This window comes from Bos javanicus, chromosome 23 (genome assembly GCF_032452875.1).
Source record: "Bos javanicus breed banteng chromosome 23, ARS-OSU_banteng_1.0, whole genome shotgun sequence".
Lineage (NCBI taxonomy): Eukaryota > Metazoa > Chordata > Mammalia > Artiodactyla > Bovidae > Bos > Bos javanicus.
The window spans coordinates 43,290,118-43,299,951 of NC_083890.1; the positions used below are offsets into that span (position 1 = coordinate 43,290,118).

Here is a 9,834-nt window from a genome sequence, read left to right on the forward strand (position 1 = left end):
ATGTGAACACAAACCATGATTTTCCAGATAGAAAGACAGATGATAGTCAGATAGAGAGACTAGACAGAGAGAGATACAGGCATAGATGTACGTATGTAAATATGCACTGTAGCTTCTGGACTCCCCAGTTATGCATTTTAGGAGGCCTGGGCTTCCCCCTTGGCTTTGCCTATTATTAAGGTGATTAAGGTTAAAGATTCCAAGGTGGTCCCTAATAGTCCACCCCTCCTGGAGCTCATGCCCTTGTGTAATTAATTCCCTCCCCTTGAGTGTGGCATGACCAGTGACTTGCTCTCAACCAACAGAATACAAAACGAATAGGATGTCTTTTTTGTAATTATATTGTGTAAGATCATGTCTGTCCTGCTTGGAGACTCTGTCCCTTGCCAGCTTTCATGAAGGACGCTGCTGTGTTTGGTCACTTGTCCTGTGGAGAGGCCCACATGGATAAAAAAAAATTGGAGGCAACTTTATTCTTTGTGTTCTTACCAAGAACTGAGGTCCTTGAGGGTCCTCAGAATAAGAGAGGGTCCTCTTTGACCCTCCCAATCCCATAACAGAAGGCAACCCACTCCAGTATTCTTATCTGGAGAATCCCATGGACAGAGGAGCCTGGCGGGTCACACCCCATGGGGTCGCAAGAGAGTCAGACTTGAGTGAGCAACTAAACGGCAACAACCTCTAGCCAACAGCCTCCAGGAAACTGAGGCTCTTTGTCTAACAAATCCACAAAGAACTGAATTCTGCCATCACATGAGCTTGGAAGTGGATCCTTCCCCAGTTGAGCCTGGAGACAAAAACACAGCCCCAGCTGACAGTTTTTGGGACCGTGATGCAGAGGATCAGCTAAGCCATGGCTGGACTCCTGACCTCAGAAACCAAATGATAATAACTGCGTGTTGTCGTAAGCTGCTAATTTGTGCAGCTATAGAGAACCGATAGAGGAGCCTTGCAGGCTACAGTCCACAGGTTGCAAAGCATCGGACACGACTGGGCAACTACTCCTCAACACTCAGTAGAGAACCGGCACAGCAGTCTATGTACCTGAGCGCTCCCTGAGGATGCCTGAGGGACCAGCGCTCCAGCAGCAGTGAGCACCCCTGGGCCCAGATTTGGACTTTAAGGCCACTTTCAACTGAAAGGAACCATGGCTCCTTGGAGAGATGGCTGATTCCAGGACTGCAGCAGAGAAAGTACAAAATGAAGCTGGAGCATTTTGTTGTGCCAGAAAATAAGCAAATGCTCAAAGAATGACCAGGGCATGTCAAAAGGATATAGAGGTCGACTTGAAAGCGTTCCCACGAGCCAAGTCAGGGATAATTTGAACATCAGGGTGAATAATCATAGGAGCAGATTATGAATCTGTTGAATAAAACGAGAAGCCACGTGTCCATAGAGACACAAGTAAATAATCTAATGAATAAACTGAAAATTTGACAAGAAGTGAGAAATTCAGATCAGCTCAAAATACTTCTTCACATAATAGCTATTAATGACAAAGAGGAGAGAAACGTGGCAGATATCACCTTTATTACACAAAGGAAATTTGCCTCGTCATTAACAGGAGAGACTGAAATCGTGTAGCCTGAGAGGATGCACTGAGAGGAGCACAGAAGCATCCGCTTGGGATTCCTGCTCAAGACACATAACTTGAACCTACTCATGAGGAAATAGCAGATCAATCCAAATCGGGGGTTGCTCCAGGAATAACGAGTCTGTGACCTTCAAAAGTGCCAGGGTCATGAAAGTCGAGGAGAGACTAGGAACTGTTCATGACTATGAGAACGTGACAAGTCACTGAAATGCATGATTCTGAACTGGATCCTTTGGCTGTAAACAATGGTATTCGAGCAGTTTGCAAAATTTGAGTAGTATGGAAAGATTGGGTGGGAGCAATGCATCAGTGTTCCTTTCCTGATCACAATGGTCATACTTTGGTGATGTAGCAGAATATCTTGGTTTGTAGGAATTCCACACTAAAGTTTTAGAAGGTGATAGGTTGTGAGTCAGCAACTTATTTTCAAATAGGTCAGTTTTTTAAAAAGCTTTTTGTCCTTTATTTCCAGCTTCTTTGTTGTTCTTCAGTCACTAAGTTGTGTCCAACTCTTTGTGACCCCATAGACATCCTGGAATGTGAAGTTAAGTGGGCCTTAGAAAGCATCACTATGAACAAAGCTAGCGGAGGTGATAGAATTCCAGTTGAGCTATTCCAAATCCTGAAAGATGATGCTGTGAAACTGCTGCACTCAATATGCCTGCAAATTTGGAAAACTCAGCAGTGGCCACAGGACTGGAAAAGGTCAGTTTTCATTCCAATCCCAAAGAAAGGCAAAGCCAGAGAATGCTCAAACTACTACACAATTGCACTCATCTCACATGCTAGAAAATAATGCTCAAAATTCTCCAAGCCAGGCTTCAGCAATATGCGAACCATGAACTTCCTGATGTTCAAGCTGGTTTTAGAAAAGGCAGAGGAACCAGAGATCAAATTGCCAACATCCGCTGGATCATGGAAAGAGCAAGAGAGTTCCAGAAAAACATCTATTTCTGCTTTATTGACTATGCCAAAGCCTTTGACTGTGTGGATCACAATCAACTGTGGAAAATTCTGAAAGAGATGGGAATACCAGACCACCTGACCTGCCTCTTGAGAAATCTGTATGCAGGTCAGGAAGCAACAGTTAGAACTGGACATGGAACAACAGACTGGTTCCAAATAGGAAAAGGAGTACGTCAAGGCTGTATATTGTCACCCTGCTTATTTAACTTATATGCAGAGTACATCATGAGAAATGCTGGACTGGAAGAAACACAAGCTGGAATCAAGATTGCCGGGAGAAATATCAATAACCTCAGATATGCAGATGACACCACCCTTATGGCAGAAAGTGAAGAGGAACTCAAAAACCTCTTGATGAAAGTGAAAGTGGAGAGTGAAAAAGTTGGCTTAAAGCTCAACATTCAGAAAACGAAGATCATGGCATCCGGTCCCATCCCTTCATGGGAAATAGATGGGGAAACAGTGGAAACAGTGTCAGACTTTATTTTTCTGGGCTCCAAAATCACTGCAGATGGTGACTGCAGCCATGAGATTAAAAGACGCTTACTCCTTCGAAGGAAAGTTATGACCAACCTAAATAGCATATTCAAAAGCAGAGACATTACTTTGCCAACAAAGGTCCATCTAGTCAAGGCTATGGTTTTTCCTGTGGTCATGTATGGCTTTGAGAGTTGGACTGTGAAGAAGGCTGAGTGCCAAAGAATTGATGCTTTTGAACTGTGGTATTGGAGAAGACTCTTGAGAGTCCCTTGGACTGCAAAGAGATCCAACCAGTCCATTCTGAAGGAGATCAGCCCTGGGATTTCTTTGGAAGGAATGATGCTAAAGTTGAAACTCCAGTACTTTGGCCACCTCATGCGAAGAGTTGACTCATTGGAAAAGACTCTGATGCTAGGAGGGATTGGGAGCAAGAGGAGAAGGGGACGACAGAGGATGAGATGGCTGGATGGCATCACTGACCTGATGGACGTGAGTGTGAGTGAACTCCGGGAATTGGTGATGGACAGGGAGGCCTGGCGTGCTGTGATTCATGGGGTCGCAAAGAGTCGGACACGACTGAGCGACTGATCTGATCTAATCTGATCTAGACTGCAGCATGCCAGGCTTCCCTGTCCTCAACATCTCCTGGAGTTTGCTCAAACTCATGTCCATTGACTCAGTGATGCTATCCAACCATCTCATCCTCTGTCATCCCCTTTTCCCCTTGCCTTCAATCTTTCCCAGCATCAAGATCTTTTCTAATGAGTTGGCTCTTTGCATCAGGTGGCCAAAGTATTGGAGTTTCAGATTCAGTCCTTCCAATAAATGTAACTTCTTCGTAACTTTGTGATTGCTTCAAAAATTTTTTTAAATTCTTTTAAAAAAAAAAATTCCAGTCCAGGGATTCCCAGAATGTGTTCCCCAGAACAGAAGCAGCAAGGCTACCTGGGGACTTGTTGGAAATGCAAATTGCTGGGCCCCGCCCTTTAGGTGATTCTGAAGCACTCTTCAAGTTTGAAAACCACTGTACTAAACAGCATTCAAAAAGCCAGTTTTTATCTGATTATAACTCGAACTGTTGACTACAAGTAAGATTGGTCTTTTTGAATTCCTTTTTCTCTTTCTGGGCCTCCCTGTGGCTCAGATGATGAAGAATCTGCCTGCAACGTGGGAGATCCGGGTTCGATCCCTGGGTTGAGAAATCTCCTAGAGAAGGGACTGGCAACCCACTCCAGTATTCCTGCCAGGAGAATTCCATGGACAGCGGAGCCTGGTGGGCTACAGTACAAAGAGTTGGACATGACTGAGCAACTAATACTAACTAACCTCTCTTTCTGTTAATGATCCATTATGAAGCTGACTAACTTGATACTAAGTAAGGAAAGTGGAATACTACGAATAGATTTTAAAGCTGTTTTGGAAAAGGAAGAAAGGAAGTACTATCTACTGAGAGGCTGCCACATGCCAGGTTGCATGCTAGGCTCTTTCCAGTAGGAAAGAAAATCCATATTTTTCAGGATAGCCTCCAGAAATTTTGAAAAGTGATCAGAATCTCCTAACCCAATTCACTGAATATTCTAGGTTTTCAGAAGTCTATTCAAGATTTATTCATTAAGCATCTTTTGATCACCTACCATATACCTCACAGTGAGCAAAGCATTTAAAGTTGTATTATAGTTCATTCCTACGCACGGGATTTGGTGGCTAGGACAAAACCCTCCCTAATACATATAATCTTCTTTTAAATCACAGCTTTATTGAGATATGTTTCACATACCACAGAATTCTTCTATTGAAAGTGTACAATTCAATGGTTTTTAGTATATTCAAAAGTTGTACAACCATCACCACGATCAATTTTAGAACATTTTCATCATCTCAAAAAGAAACCTTATACTATTAGTAGTCACTCCCCAATCTCTCCTTCCCTCAGCTCCTGGTAACCACTCATCTACTTTCTGTCTCTACGGATTGGCCTACTTTGGACATTTTATATAAACAGAATCATAAAATACGTGGTCTTTTGTGACTGGCTTCTTCACTTAGCATATTGTTTTCAAGGTTTATCCATGGTGTGGCTTGTGTTCGAATTTCATTTCTTTTTACTGTTGAATGCTGTTCCATTGTATGGATGGACTTCCACTGTATGGATGTTCCATTGTATGGATGTTCCATTGTATGGATATACTACTTTAGTCCACGGAGTTGCAAAAGTCAGACACGACTTAGTGACTAAACCATACCACCCCCACTACCTTATTCATTCTTCCATTGGTGGACATCGGGACTGTTTCCACCTTTTGACTCTTATAAATAATGCTGCTATGATATCTGTGGACAAATCTTATTGTTGTTTTCGCCACAGTGCTTGGCATACAGGATCACAGTTCCCACAGAAACACAAAGTCCTAAACACTGGACCATCAGGAAATTGTCTGGACACGTCCTTGTCATTAGTCTCATCGTTCATAAAAGTATGGCTTAATCATAAGTTCCGTGGGCTATTGGAAAACCATATATTATGTGTTAATTAAAAGAGCAAACATCAATTCAGATCCTTCTGGGCATAAGTGTATATTTTAAATTTTATAGTAAAACAAACATACTTTTAAGTAAGATTTCCCCATATTTTCAAAAAGATACTGCTGAACAAACCTCATAGTGAATTTCACATTTGACTTTATTTTTCAGTAAATACAGTTGTGAAGATTGAGTCAGACTCTTTCTTTAAAAAATTCTCCCCTTAGTACACACCACTGTGATTGGTCAGGACAAGATGGCACGTAAAGGCGGCAGCATCTGGACATACGCTTTCATTCCTTTTGGGAAAAGGAGTGGGATTTCTGGGTCCTATGATTACTCCATGTTTACCCACTGCACTCTTTTTCAGAGTGACTGCCTCATGTTTCATTTCCACCAGCCGTGCATGAGCGTTCCAACTTTCCACATCCTCCCCAACACGCTACCCGTACATGTAATCTTTGCATCATAATAGACTGAAAACCTTCATGCTTAAAATAAAAGCCACACGGTGGATTAAAGACGTGGAAGCAAGTATTATGAAACTAGCTTGTTCGAGCATCAGGAAGTTTTTAAGGAGGGCCTGCTCGATGTAGGGCACTGTAATAGGAAATGGCTCTTTTGAGGTGTTTCTTGCAGCTTGTTAAGTAAATGGGACACCTATGACTCAGATTTCCCTGGCAAGCCAAGAAGTATCTCAAGATTACCTCTACATCTGGTTTTACAGGCAGAGAAGCGTGACTGAAAACGCTGGTTCTTCCAATCACCCATGGGGCAGTGGGCAGAGGCAAATGTAACAGTTTCCAAAAAAATGTTTAACTTTCATACAATTGTAAAGGTTACTTTCCATTTAGAGTTGTATAAAATACTGACTATATTCAACCTATGGTACAATAATACATCCTTGAGCCTGACTTACAGTGGATAGTTGGTACTGCCCCCTCCCCGGCCCTATATTGCCCCCTCCCCTCTGGTAACCGCTAACTTGTTCTCTATCTGTGAGTCGGCTTCTTTTATGTTATATCCACTAGTTTGTTGTAGTTTTTAGATTCCACACATAAATGATGTCATACAGTAGTTCTCTTTCTCTTTCTGACTTATTTCACTAAGCACAATGCCCTCCAGGTCTGCTCATGTTGCTCCAAATGGCAACATCTTGTTCTTTTTTATAGCTGAATAGTATTCCATCGTATATATGCACATCTTTTTTTTATCATTCAGCTGTTGATGGACGCTCAGGTTGCTTTCGTGTCTCGGCGACTATAAATAAAGCTGCTATGAACACGGGGGTGCGTGTATCTTTTTGAACTAATACTTTTGTTTTTTCTGTTTATATACATAGGAGTGGAATTGCTAGGTCGGATGGTAGTTCTATTTTCACTTTTTAAAAGAAACCTCCACCCTGTTTTCCACCGTGGGGGTGTCAATTTACAGTTCCACCAACCATTCACGTGGGTTCACTTTCCTCCACATCTTTGTCGACGTTTGTCATCTGTGGACTTTTTGATGATAGCCGTTCTGACAGGGGTGGGGTGATATCTCATGCTGGTTTTGAAATAATAATAGTTTTTGACTCTTCAGGGAGCCAGACAAATGTAAGACAGCAGAGCCCATCCAGGACATCTGTAATTGGCCTGATTTTCCAGCTCTGAGCTCCGATCAGCCTGTAGGCCACTAACTGGTGACATTTTAACCAGGTCTGAGCCACAGAAGTGTTTTGTTTGGCCCGTGTCATGTTTCAAGCTTTCTGATTTGAATTCCTTTACAGTCTCTAGTCTGTGACAGCTCCCACTGATCTCTACTGCTCTATGCACCATCAGCTTCACTCTTTTACACTGGCTGTCCGGTTCCTGGAATTGTTTGAGTGTGGGCATCCTGCTTCGGAGGCTGTCTTAGTCACATGGTTAAAACCTGGGCAATTATTAAGTAGAACACTGTTGCCATCATCCCAAAGCAAATAGGGCTTCCTGGGTAGCTCAGTGGGTAAAGAAACTGCCTGCAGTGCAGGAGACCAGGGTTCAATCCCTGGGTCAGGAAGACTCCCTGGAGAAGGAAATGGCAACCCACTCCAGTGTTCTTGCCTGGAGAATCCCAGGGACGGGGGAGCCTGGTGGGCTGCCGTTTATGGGGTCTCACAGAGTCGGACACGACTGAAGCGACTCAGAGAACAATACATACATTGGGACCTGTCCCCACTAGGACTTTATAGACTAAAATAATCTACACTGACACAGACAGACATTCACGTGGCTGACAGACCTGAACATAAACATGATGGAACTCAGCCCTGGCCATAGCAGCACTGCCAAGCTTGTGACTGGGCTCCTGCTTACACGTGCGTTCTAACAACCGACTTCTTTACAAAAGACACTCTTCCCACATTATTCCTATTAAGATTTGAAAGTATTTGCTGATTGTGTCTCCATGACATGATTCGAAAGACTCATGAAATTCCAACAATCTTTCGTAATGCAAGCGTTTTTTTTTTCTTTCAGTGAGTTCTCTGATAGCTGATGCGGCCACTGATATGATTAACCGTGTGATCAGAGACGCAATCTGAAGCTAAGTCCCCGCATCCTTGGACTTCCGAGGTGGTGCTAGTGGTAAAGAACTCATTGCCAATACTGGAGGCTTAAGAGACTCGAGTTCGATCCCTGGGTCAGGAAGATCCCTGGAGGAGGGCATGGTAACCCACTCCAGTATTCTTTTTTTTTTTTTTTAATTTTATTTTATTTTTAAACTTTACAATATTGTATTAGTTTTGCCAAATATCGAAATGAATCCGCCACAGGTATACCCGCGTTCCCCATCCTGAACCCTCCTCCCTCCTCCCTCCCCTACCCTCCCTCTGGGTCGTCCCAGTGCACCAGCCCCAAGCATCCAGTACCGTGCATCGAACCTGGACTGGCGACTCGTTTCATACATGATATTATACATGTTTCAATGCTATTCTCCCAAATCTCCCCACCCTCTCCCTCTCCCACAGAGTCCATAAGACTGATCTATACATCAGTGTCTCTTTTGCTGTCTCGTACACAGGGTTATTGTTACCATCTTTCTAAATTCCATATATATGCATTAGTATACTGTATTGGTGTTTTTCTTTCTGGCTTACTTCACTCTGTATAATAGGTTCCAGTTTCATCCATCTCATTAGAACTGATTCAAATGTATTCTTTTTAATGGCTGAGTAATACTCCATTGTGTATATGTACCACAGCTTTCTTATCCATTCATCTGCTGATGGGCATCTAGGTTGCTTCCATGTCCTGGCTATTATAAACAGTGCTGCGATGAACATTGGGGTACACGTGTCTCTTTCCCTTCTGGTTTCCTCAGTGTGTATGCCCAGCAGTGGGATTGCTGGATCATAAGGCAGTTCTATTTCCAGTTTTTTAAGGAATCGCCACACTGTTCTCCATAGTGGCTGTACTAGTTTGCATTCCCACCAACAGTGTAAGAGGGTTCCCTTTTCTCCACACCCTCTCCAGCATTTATTGCTTGTAGACTTATGGATTGCAGCCATTCTGACTGGCATGAAATGGTACCTCATAGTGGTTTTGATTTGCATTTCTCTGATGAGTGATGTTGAGAATCTTTTCATGTGTTTGTTAGCCATCTGTATGTCCTCTTTGGAGAAATGTCTATTTAGTTCTTTGGCCCATTTTTTGATTGGGTCATTTATTTTTCTGGAGTTGAGCTGTAGGAGTTGCTTGTATATTTTTGAGATTAGTTGTTTGTCCGTTGCTTCATTTGCTATTAGCTTCTCCCATTCTGAAGCCTGCCTTTTCATCTTGCTAATAGTTTCCTTAGTTGTGCAGAAGCTTTTAAGTTTAATTAGGTCCCATTTGTTTATTTTTGCTAAAAATATGGAACGCTTCACGAATTTGCGTGTCATCCTTGCGCAGGGGCCATGCTAATCTTCTCTGTATCGTTCCAATTTTAGTATATGTGCTGCCAAAGCGAGCACCCACTCCAGTATTCTTGCCTGGAGAATCCCATGGACAGAGGAGCCTGGTGAACTACAGTCCATGGGGTTACAAAGAGTTGGACATGACTGAAGCAACTTAACATGTACACACTCTGCATCCTTCGATGCAGCTGATACCCTGATCAGTTTCCCTTTACCTGCTGGTGTGCCCATCTCAGGCTGCCATGAGCACTGGTTACCAATGACTCACACCATGTCCTTCTCCAGAAGGCGCCTCCTTGCTCAGAGATGCTCAAGATGCTATGCTTTCCCCAGGAGGAAGGTAGTCTGCAGCTAATGAGTG

At 43.0% G+C, this 9,834-nt stretch overlaps 1 non-coding gene across 1 annotated transcript; it reads right to left on the reverse strand.

Moving 5' to 3' along the window:
• Positions 1 to 9,423: 9,423 nt before the first annotated feature.
• Positions 9,424 to 9,530, reverse strand: LOC133237093 (U6 spliceosomal RNA). Its single transcript, XR_009733124.1, has one exon. It is a non-coding gene; the product is annotated as a U6 spliceosomal RNA (small nuclear RNA).
• Between the last annotated feature and the right edge of the window lie 304 nt (positions 9,531 to 9,834).